The following is an 11,710-nucleotide window of genomic DNA, read 5'->3' as shown; positions in this document are numbered from 1 at the left end:
ATAAGAGATAGTTTTGTGTGAGGACTCGATAAAAAAACAGTTGTAATAGATGGTAGTGTTGGGCTGTTCCAAACCCTAAACTGTAAGATCTTGGATTCGGTCAAGTTTACTTTCTTTTAAATATTGTAAAAGTTATTTATTTTGTATGGTAAGTTGGGGGTGTGACACTTATGTTGCTCACAAAAAGTTTAAAATCTTTCAAATGGATGTAAAAAGTGCGTTTCTCAATGGAGAATTGGAATAAGAGGTGTATGTTGAACAACCTCCAGGCTTTGTAGATTCAAAATTTCCATATCATGTCTACAGGCTTGACAAAGCACTTTATGGCCTTAAGCAAGCTCCTAGAGCATGGTATGAGACTTTAGCTCAATTCCTTTTGGAAAGTGGATTTCACAGAGGCACAATTGATAAAATATTGTTCTACCTCAACCATGGAAATGACTTACTTTTGGTACAAATATATGTTGATGATATCATATTTGGTTCTATAAATGCCAAGCTCTGTGAAAGATTTGCAAAGCTAATGCAGTTAAGATATCAAATGAGTATGATGAGAGAACTTAGCTATTTTCTGGGACTTCAAGTCAAGCAAAATGAAGAAGGTACTTTTATCTGTTAATCCAAGTACACCAGAAATTTACTCAAGAAATTTGGAATGCAAGACAGTTCAACTGCATCCACTCCCATGGCCACTGCAACCAAGTTAGATAAAGATACTGGTTCATCAGTAGATATTACTAACTACAGAGGTATGATTGGCTCTTTACTCTATTTAATTGCTAGTAGACCTCATATCATGTATGCTACCTGTCTTTGTGCAAGATTTCAGGCTGATCCAAGAGAACCTCATCTAATAGCTGTGAAAAGAATTTTCAAGTACCTCAAGGGTACAACTGATCTAGGATTGTGATATCCAAGAGAATCAGATTTTAAGCTAATAGGTTACTCAGATGCAGATTTTGTAGGATGCAAAATAGACAGGAAAAGCACTAGTAGAAGCTGCCAATTTCTTGGAGGCAGATTAGTTTCTTGGTTTAGCAAGAAACAGAAATCAATTTCCACATCAACTGTAGAAGCAGAATATATTACTGCAGGAAGCTGTTGTGCACAGATTCTTTGGATGAAGAATTAGTTACTGGATTATGGGTTAGAATTTTCTAAAATACCTATTTATTGTGATAATCAAAGTGCTGTTGCTATGACAGGTAATCCAGTTCAACACTCAATGACAAAGCACATCAGCATTAGGTACCATTTCATAAGGGAACATGTGATGGAAGGTACAGTGGAATTGCATTTTGTTCCAACTTATCAACAACTAGCAGATATCTTCACAAAACCACTATGTGAAGCTACTTTTACAAGACTGGTAAATGAACTTGGAATGGTTTCAGGTTCTTTCTCTAAATCTGCTTATGTTTTTGTTCTCATGTGTTAGGTCGCACACACTGTAGAAGGGGGTTGAATACAGTGTTTACTACAATCAAATCGAATATAAGAACTCAAGTAACAGAAAATAGATTTTATTCAACACAATAAACTCTGTTACAAAGAACTGTCCTCTCTCAGTGATGAACAAATTATCACGAAAACTGCTAGGGTTATAATGAATAAAAATTTCGATTATAATAACACATAAAGTGTAAACCCTATGTCTGTGTTTATATACTACACAGTTACAAGATAATCTTCTAATTGATATCGAATACAATTCTGCTTCCTAATATATATCAATCAGTTATCTTTTCATCCAAGTATTCTATTCTTTATAGAATTCTTCTCCATGCATATTTCTTCTTATGTTTGTCTTGATCTTCTTTCCTTTCAATCAGCCGCCTTCCTTATCTGAACGTCTCTTTAAGTCCTGATATTATCTCCTGATAAATATCTCCTGATAACTTAAGTTCTGACAACTTAAGTTCTGATATCTTAAGTCCTGACTTCAGTATAAGTACTGATTTCCAGTTAAGTACTGATTTGTCCTGTTAAGTAAGATCTAAAATCTAAACACAAATCATATTAGACATGACATCACAAATATATCTAACGATCTCCCCTAACTTGTAAATTACCATAATATACAAGTTTAACAGATATTTGATGATGTCAAAAACATTAAGTACAAATGCATGAGAATTTGACTAGATAACTACAACTTACAGTCCTTGTAGCTTTACCATCCTCAAGGTCTGATAATAGCTTCAGTCTGTATACACTTCAAAATTTAAGCAGTTGTAGATCTTTGACTTGGCTTCAATTTCTGATCTCTTTGATGTCAGGAGTTGTTCTGAGATAGTTCTTCAACAAACATCTCTCAGCATATTCAAGTTAATTGATCATCCTCCTTTTAGCATTCTTTAATTCAACTGTATCTTCACCAATTTGAAAGATAGCAGCCCCGAGATCATTTATTTTAGCTTTCCTTATATCCTGATCTAGTCTTATGATATAGGCTTTATCAGACTCAATATTAAATTCAAGTCCCTTAATACCAGAAAATAGAATGGTAAACCATTTGTACAGATTCAAGTTGATTCAATCTTTCAGGAGTTGCTCCTACACCTGGTTCACTTAAGGAAGTTGGATCATTGGTAGTATTGCTTACTCTCTTCTCTTTTGAACTACCCAATCTAGTTTTGTCTCTTGCTTTCTTTCATGTAACAACTATTGCTTCAAAACCACTTGATATAGTCTTTAAATGTTGAGTCTATTGAGCTCTTGTGAATCCTGGTAGTAGCATCTTTGAAGGTTTAACATGAGAAGTGTCAGATGTTTCCTTTTCCTTATCTTCTGATATCAAGCCAACTAGAGCTATGTCAGAGGTTGCTTGCTTCACTGTCATATCAGAACTTACTACATGTTGGCTCTGAACAACTTGAGCCATGTCAGAGGTTGTTTGAGAAATCTTCCTTTTCATCAGAGTAAGACTAGCATCTACTTCATCAATTATTTCTTCATTCATGACTGGGACATATACCTTTACAGGTTCATCAACTTTTTCTTTTCCCTTGGATCTTGGATCTACCTCCACTTGTGATTTGGCTTTGGTTGCCTCAGAATTTGTCCTTTCCTTAATCACAACACCCTTAAGTTTTGGAAGTTTCTTTTCAACAACAGAAGCTTTAGATTTAGAGTTGACTTTTTCTGCTTTAAGTCTAGCTTCTTCTTCCTTTAGACTTTCAAAGTCCATTCCAGGATTTTCTTTAAGAAATAATCTCCTTGAAATTTCTTCATCAAGTTCCAGATGTTCACTAGAACTTATCCTTTTACCAGTATCAGAACTTATTCTTCTCCCAGTATCAGAACTTGTTCTTTGTGTAGAAATTTCAGTTATCTTTGATGAAGAACCTTTGCCACCTTTGCCTTGACCATGACCTCTACCCATTCCTTTCAGTGATTGAGTATATTTGCATTTGGACTTATTACTTTCTCCCACTTTTTGGCATCAGCAGGTAAAAGAAGAGAGACAAGCAATCCCACTGAGGATTGGATCTCATTGAGTTGATTTTGATGAGAAGCTTGATTCTTTAGAATTTCATCAATCTGAGCTTGTTGCTTCTCCTGAGTTTTTTCAATATACCCAATTCTGTCAAAGGCTGACTTGAAAAATCTGTTCTTTTCCAATTTTATATTCATATCTTGCTGGATCAAAGATTCTTGAATTTTATTCACCTTGTCATGACTTATTGAGTGTTGACCTTGAAGGTGCCTAGTACTCATTGCAGTAACTTTCAGTTGTGCCTTGAAATCATCATTTATCAGCATTTCATCAGCTTTGACAAGGTGCTCAGCAAGAATTTTTTCAGTAGGAACAAAACTAACTGAGTTCCATTCCTTAGTCCACTCCTTTCCTCTAGGAGTTTCACTCCAAGGTACTGGTGCATCCTCTCTAACAAACTTCTTGATTAAATCAGCTTTATTTGGAGCTTGTTGAGGTGTATATCCTGATGGACCAGCTGCAGCAGCATCTACACTTGCAGCAGCTTCACCAGTAAGTTCAGCATTATTAGCATCAGAACTTACAGAGCCTGCAGCATCAGTATCCTCTGATAAAAGAACAGTATGTGATGCTATAGAGGCTTCAACATCATCCTCTAAGTTCTGATCTGCAACTAAGTTCTGATCAACAGCTAAATCTTGATGCCCACCTAAAATCTGATTTTCATCATCCAGATTCAGAATTGGTGTGGTTGGAATATCTTTATTGAAATCAGCATCTAGAATTGGTGTTGTTGGTGGAGTGAGTTGAGTTGGTGGAGCTTCCAAGTACAGAACCTCAGGCACAATTAAGTTATGAATATCAATTTCAGCACTTGTACCTGGGTCTTCAGCATGTACTGGATCAATTATAGGAGACAAAGGAGGTGTAGACACTTGCTCTGGAATACCCTCTTGCTCTTGAATATGAGACTTTTGAGCTGATTCAGCAGTAGGAAGTAATTCAATTACTATTGGTTCTGTTGGGATCAGAGATTCCTGACCCCCTTCCTTAGCTGCTTCTTCCAGAGTTGCTTCAGAGGGTGATGATACACTTACCGCCCTCCTGGCTCTTTGCTTTTTAAGTCTCTTTGCAGAATTAGAGACTTTGAGTGCTTCATCATCAAAATTTAGCTTTCTAAGCCTTTTGAGGGGCCTAGAACTCCTAGTTTCAGTATTGTTTTTTGAGAAGAGATCTTCTCAGCTTCTACAACAACAGATTCTGATATGGGAACCTGTTCCTCATTGTCTGACTCATCTCTCAGAACAATTCTCCTTCTCTTCTGTTAAGATTGAGGTACTATCTTAGGCCTCTTGGGTTTTGAAGATGAAGGCTTCACTGGATGTGCTGAAGGTTGAGGTTGAGATGGGTGTGATGGTTTGAAATATGTCCTGATAGATGGTTGAGTTGGTTGAGGTTGAGAAGTTTGAGGTGTTTGTGTAGTTGTGGTATGTTCTGATAGCTGTTGTGTTGGCTGTGATGTGTTAGTGGTTTGAACATCAGGGTAAACAGATGTGTATGTTTGTGGATCAGCATTTACCACAATCTGTTTTACTAACTGAGAAATCTGTAAGGGTCTCTGTACTGGTTTCTTAATGTCAGCATTTAACAAATCATTAAAAGCCCTTTTTGCAAGCTTAAAGGGTAGAATTAAATCACTGGTAGGTTGGGGTTCATCAGCACAACAGAAAGTATATATAAGCAGACATAATCTAGCAAAGTATACTACATTCCTATCCTCTGTCATCCTATCCCCTATGAAACCTAACACAGCACTTGCAAAATCAAAATGAGTTTGATGAATAAGGGCATACCCGATTTGCTGACTCATGATGGGAATAGCATCAAAGTTGGAGCATTTATTGGTGAATGCCTTAGTGATATAGTCAAAGAAAAAGCTCCATTCCTTTCTGATATTTGCTCTTTTCAGTTGACCCAGCTTTCCCAAACTTTTCTCATAGCCCAAACTGGCCATGATCTGCTGTAAGACAGGATCCTCCACTGTTGAGAATGTGCAACCTTCAGGTAAGTGGAGAGCTTTACGAACTGCTCCAGGAGTAACCACATGCTCGACATCTCCTGATGTGAAAATGATGCTTGGAGTACCAGTAGCACCACCATCATCAAAAAGCCCAGTTCTCCAAAATGTCAGCACTTGTTGGCTTGAAATAGTTTGAGGTTGGGTCAAAACATACCCAATCTCACTATGAGCTAATAAATGATGGAGCTTCAGCCTTGGTCAGGATTGTAGCATAATTATTTGGGACAAACTTGGCTCCATCAACAATTAAATCCTTGGGCGCCATTAGAAATAAGTGAGAAGTTAGAGTGCCTGTAAGGTGTTTGAGAAAATGTCTGTAAAGAAAACCGTCAGAAAATGTGAGAGAGAATAAGAAGAGAGAGAGAGTAGAATAAAATGAAAATAAAAGATTTGAAAATCTTTTATCTCTTTTACTTAGACACCCCATGTGACAGCAGTTAATAAGAAGTGGAACAGACCTTTACACCTGTCAGGCATGCAGCAGTTAAGGTAAAAGTTAATGGGCACGGTAAATAAGTAATAATTATATTGTACGTTCAGTTTTTTAAAAAAACTGTTCCCACTAAACAAATGATTATTACTGCTTTATCTCACATAAACCAATATTTTGTAAAAATATGACCGTTCAAGTAATGACCAAAAATGAACCAAGTAAGTAAATACTACCACGTCAGCATCAAAACTTGATTCTTATCAACACCTTACAGGCACTCTAACTTCTCACTTGGATCTGCTTGAAATCTTGCACAAAGACAGGTAGCATACATGATATCAGGTCTACTTGCAGTTAGATAGAGTAGTGAGCTAATTATACCTCTGTAATCAGTAATATCTACTGATGTACCGGTACCTTTATCCAATTTTGTTGCAGTGGCCATAGGAGTGGATGCACTTGAACAATCTTGCATTCCAAATTTCTTCAACAAATTTCTGGTGTACTTAGATTGACAAATAAAAGTTCCTTCTTCATTCTTCTTGACTTGAAGGCCCAGAAAATAGCTAAGTTCTCCCATCATACTCATCTGATATCTTGACTGCATTAGCTTGGCAAACCTTTTACAAAGTCTGTCATTTGTAGAACCAAAAATGATATCATAACCATATATCTGCACCAAAAGTAAGTCCTTTCCATGGTTGAGATAAAACAATGTTTTGTCAATAGTCCCTCTGTTAAATCCACTTTCCAGAAGAAACTGAGCTAATGTCTCATACCATGCTCTTGGAGCTTGCTTAAGGTCATAAAGTGCTTTATCAAGTCTGTAGACATGATTACGAAATTTTGAATCTACAAAACCTAGAGGTTGTTCAACATATACTTCTTCTTCCAATTCTCCATTAAGAAAAGCACTTTTTACATCCATTTGAAAGACTGTAAACTTTTTATGAGCAGCATAAGCCAAAAATATCCTTATGGCTTCCAATCTAGCAACTGGTGCAAATGTTTCATCATAATCAATTCCCTCATGTTGAGAATATCCTTTTGCAACCAGCCTTGCTTTATTCCTTGTAATTACGCCATCACTATTAGTTTTGTTTCTGAACGCCCACTTTGTACCAACAACAGATCTGTTCTTTGGTCTTGGCACTAGGGTCCAGACTTTTTTTCTTTCAAATTCATTTAACTCTTCCTGCATTACTTGCACCCAATCAGCATCTTGAAGAGCTTCTTCCACTTTCTTTGGTTCAGTCTGAGAAAGAAAAGAGTGATAGAGACATTCATTTGATGTTGTTGTTCTAGTTCTTATACCTGCTTTAGGATCTCCAATAATCAAGTCACGTGTATGTGCTTTAATCCACTTCCTTGCAGATGGAAGGTTATCTCTAGAACTGGATGCTCCCCCATGATCCATGTTGTCTCCATCAACATTTTCTGATGCTCCCCCTGAAATTATGCTCTCTGAGTTCGATCCTTCAGAATTTGAGTTTCCAGAATTATCAGAACTTGAGTTTCCAGAATTATCAGAACTTGGCTCATCAGAACTTGATGAATCAGAACTTGAAGAGCCTATTCTAGATTCTGATGTTTCTTGAGATGTGGTTGGATTTTCTATATGCTCCCCCTGCACAGGTGCATTTTCCTTTGGCATAGTCACCACAGTTTCAATAACATCAGAGTTTAACCCATCAGAGTTTGCAGTATCAGGATTTAGACTGTTAGGATTTAGACTATCAGGATTTACAGAATCAGAATTTAAAACTTCATTCTCAAATCTCAGCTGATCATGATTATTGAAATCTTCAAGTCCAGTAATCTTCTTATCATCAAAAGAGACATTGATAGATTCCATGACAACCCTTGTTCTTAAATTATACACTCTGAAGGCTTTTGTGGAAAGTGGATATCCAACAAAAATTCTTTCATCAGCTTTTAGATCAAATTTGGATAGCTGTTCAGGATGGGTCTTAAGAACAAAATACTTGCATCCAAATACATGAAAATACTTCAGATTTGGCTTCTTTTACTTCACCATCTCATATGGTGTCTTTCCATGCTTGTTGATAAGTGTTGCATTCTGAGTAAAACAAGTAGTCTGCACAGCTTCAGCCCAAAAATAGGTTGGTAACTTTGCCTCATCAAGCATAGTCCGTGCAGCTTCAATAAGAGTTCTATTCTTTCTTTCAACAACTTCATTTTGCTGTGGAGTTCCAGGATCAGAAAATTCCGGCTTGATTTCTTGGTCTTTGTAGAACTCTTCCATAATCAAATTCTTGAACTCAATGCCATTATCACTTCTTATGATTTTCACAGAGTTTTTGATCAATTTATCCAGTTGTTTGACATGATCAATCAAGATAGATGCAGTTTCACTTTTTGTGTGCAAAAAATACACCCATGTGTATCTGGTGAACTCATCCACTATGACAATAGTATATTTCTTCTTTGTAATAGACATGACATTCACTGGACCAAATAGATCAACATGTAGTAGGTGATAAGGCTCAAGAATTGAAGATTCAGTCCTGCTCTTGAATGAAGATTTTCTTTGTTTTGCCTTTTGACAGGAATCACAAAGACCATCAGGAGCAAATAATGATTTTGGCAGTCCTCTCACAAGATCTTTCTTGACTAGTTCATTTATATTGTTGAAATTTAAATGAGAGAGTTTTTTGTGCCAATTCCAGCTTTCTTCAATTGATGCTCTACTTAATAGACAGATTGCAGAACCATCAGTACTTGTTGAAAGCTTGGCTTCATAAATGTTACCATGCCCGTATCATTTCAGAACAACTTTGCCTGTAGATTTGCTAACAACTTCACAGTGTTCTTCAAAGAAATCCACATGATAACCTCTGTCACAGATTTGACTAACACTCAGCAAATTATGTTTAAGTCCTGAGACTAGAGCTACTTTTTTAATGATGACATTCCCAAGATTGATGTTGCCATATCCCAGAGTTTTTCCCATGTTGCCATCTCCATAAGAAACACCTGAGCCAACTTTCTCCATAAAGTCTGATAGCAGGGCTTTATTTCCAGTCATATGTCCTGAACATCCACTGTCTGGAACAAAGACCACTAATGATTAGTTTTAAGGACCCAGACTTGCTTGGATCCTTTGGCCTTATTAAGTTTGTTAAAATTTGCAGCGGATTTGGCATCATAATTTATGTTAACAGTTTTCTTATCAGAATTTGCAATATCGGACTTTGCATCAGAACTTACACTAGAAGGAATAATGCTAACTTTCTTTAAAGAAGGTTTTATTTGATAATAATCATAATACAAACTATGATATTCCTTACAAGTATAAATGGAATGCCATAAACTACCACAATGAAAACAAGGATTTTGTGGCCTATATCTAACAGACTGACTCTTAACTCCTGAATTTGAAGGTAAGGAGTTTATGTTCGTATTCTTCCTGCAAAAAGAAGCCAGATGGTTAGAATTTCCACAGTTATAACATTTCTTTCTAGGAGCATTAGGAACAGGCTTATTATCATTGCTTTTATTCACGCCTACCTTTCCATTCCTATTTTTCCTAGGTGGATTTACCTTTTTTACATTCTTAACATCTTTCAGCTTATGGTTAAGCTGCTTCTTTGTCATTAAGCCTATGTTAACTTTAGTTGGCTTATCCTGTTTTGGTTTGTCAGAAGTTAATTTCTCTTTAACTTCTGATTTATCAATATCAGACTTTACAGCTACAAACTTAACAGGATTTATCTTTGGTTTTTGTTTAATAACTATAGGCCCAATTTCTACAGTTCCTTTATCATTCTTATCATCTCCATAACCTAAGCCCTCTTTCCAGTTTCCACTACTTAATAAATTCTGAGTTGTTCTTCCAGAGTTAGTCCAAGTCCTGATAATCTCTCTTTCCTTTTCTAACTCAGTTTTTAGAGATTCATTCACTTTACGCACTTCATCTCTAACATAGAAAGTATCATCTCTATCTTTCCGAGTTTGATGGAACATAACTAACTCTTTTACTAAATAATCATTCCTCTTTTTATAAGCAAGATTTTCAGAAGTTAATCTTTCACATGTTAAAGTTTGATCTCTATAACTAATGAACATGGTTTTAAGATATCTTCTCAACTCAGTAATATCATCAGTATGAAAAGCATAAGTTGTTTGAGGTACCTTTAACTCAGCAGCTTCAGAACTTCTATCAGCATTTGCCATCAAGGCATAGTTCACCTCACTTTCAGAATCTGAAGTGTCTCTCCAGCTTTTCTTCTTTGTGACAAGTACCTTGCCTTTGTCACTCTTCACTTTCTTTCAATCAGGAGATATGTGGCCTTTCTCACCACAGTTGTAGCATTTGACATTTGAGTAATCTCCTTTGTCAGACTTTCCTCCTTTGCCTTTAGATTTTCCGAAACCTTTCTTATCAGAACTTGCACCTTTCCTGGAAAACTTCTTTCCCCTTCTGAATTTCCTGCATATAATCTTTGTGATTCCTTTCACCATAAGAGCACATAGCTTCGTCATCTCTTCATCAGGGTCCATCTCAGATAGACTTTCAGTTTCTGAATCGTTATCACTATCAGGACTTGATGACTCAGTATCAGACTTTGTGATGAGAGCCTTTCCTTTGCCTTTCTTTGAGACAACCACTTTAGGGGATTCCTCCTCAGCCTTAAGAGCAACTGTCCTCGACTTTCTCCCATGCCTCTTGCTTCTTTGATCCATCTCAAGTTCATGAGTCTTGAGCATACCATAAATTTCATCAAGAGTAGTTTCATCAAGAGCATAGTTGTCTCTTATAGTTGTGGCCTTCAAATTCCAACTTTCTGGAAGAGCTAAAAGGAATTTGAAATTAGTATCTTCAAGATCATAGTCCTTATCCACCAGTGACAGATCATTCAAGAGTTTGACAAATCTATCATATAAACCAGTCAATGACTCATCAGGTTTTGAGTCAAAGTGCTCATACTCTTGAGTGAGTATAGTCCTCCTGTTCTTCTTAATTGAATCAGTTCCTTGGCATCTTATCTCCAAGTCATCCCATATCTCCTTTGCAGTCTTTCAGTTAATTACCCTGTTTGACATGACATTATTAATGGCACTGTGCAGCAAATATCTTACCTTTGCATCCTTTGTAATAGATGAGATATCTTCAGCTGTATATTCACTTTTCTCCTTTGGTACAGTTTGTGCTGGCTGATCTGCAACTATAACAGAGAGCTTGGTTGGCTTGTGTGGTCCTTCATTAATTCTATCAAGGTATTCTGGATCTGTAGCTTCCAGAAATATAGACATCCTCACCTTCCATATGGGATACTCAGAAGGTTTCAGTATGGGAACCCTAATAGTCTCATATCGATTATGGATTTGAGTCTTTAGAGTTTCTTCAGTTTTGGTGGGCTTGGTTGGAGTTTGTACTCCTTCAGACATGATTATTTTTGGATTTTTACTGTATGTATGTTAACAGATTGCTCTGATACCACTTGTTAGGTCACACACACTGTAGAAGGGGGTTGAATACGGTGTTTACTACAATCAAATCGAATATAAGAACTCAAGTAACAGAAAACAGATTTTATTCAACACAATAAACTCTGTTACAAAGAACTGTCCTCTCTTAGTGATGAACAAATTATCACGAGAGCTGCTAGGGTTACAATGAATTTTTTTTTGATTATAATAACACATATAGTGTAAACCCTATGTCTGTGTTTATATACTACACAGTTACAAGATAATCTTCTAAATGATATCGAATACAATTTTGCTTCCTAAT

This window comes from Apium graveolens, chromosome 7, assembly GCF_009905375.1.
Source record: "Apium graveolens cultivar Ventura chromosome 7, ASM990537v1, whole genome shotgun sequence".
In the NCBI taxonomy this organism is placed as follows: Eukaryota; Viridiplantae; Streptophyta; class Magnoliopsida; order Apiales; family Apiaceae; genus Apium; species Apium graveolens.
Note: the sequence above shows the minus strand (reverse complement) of the source record.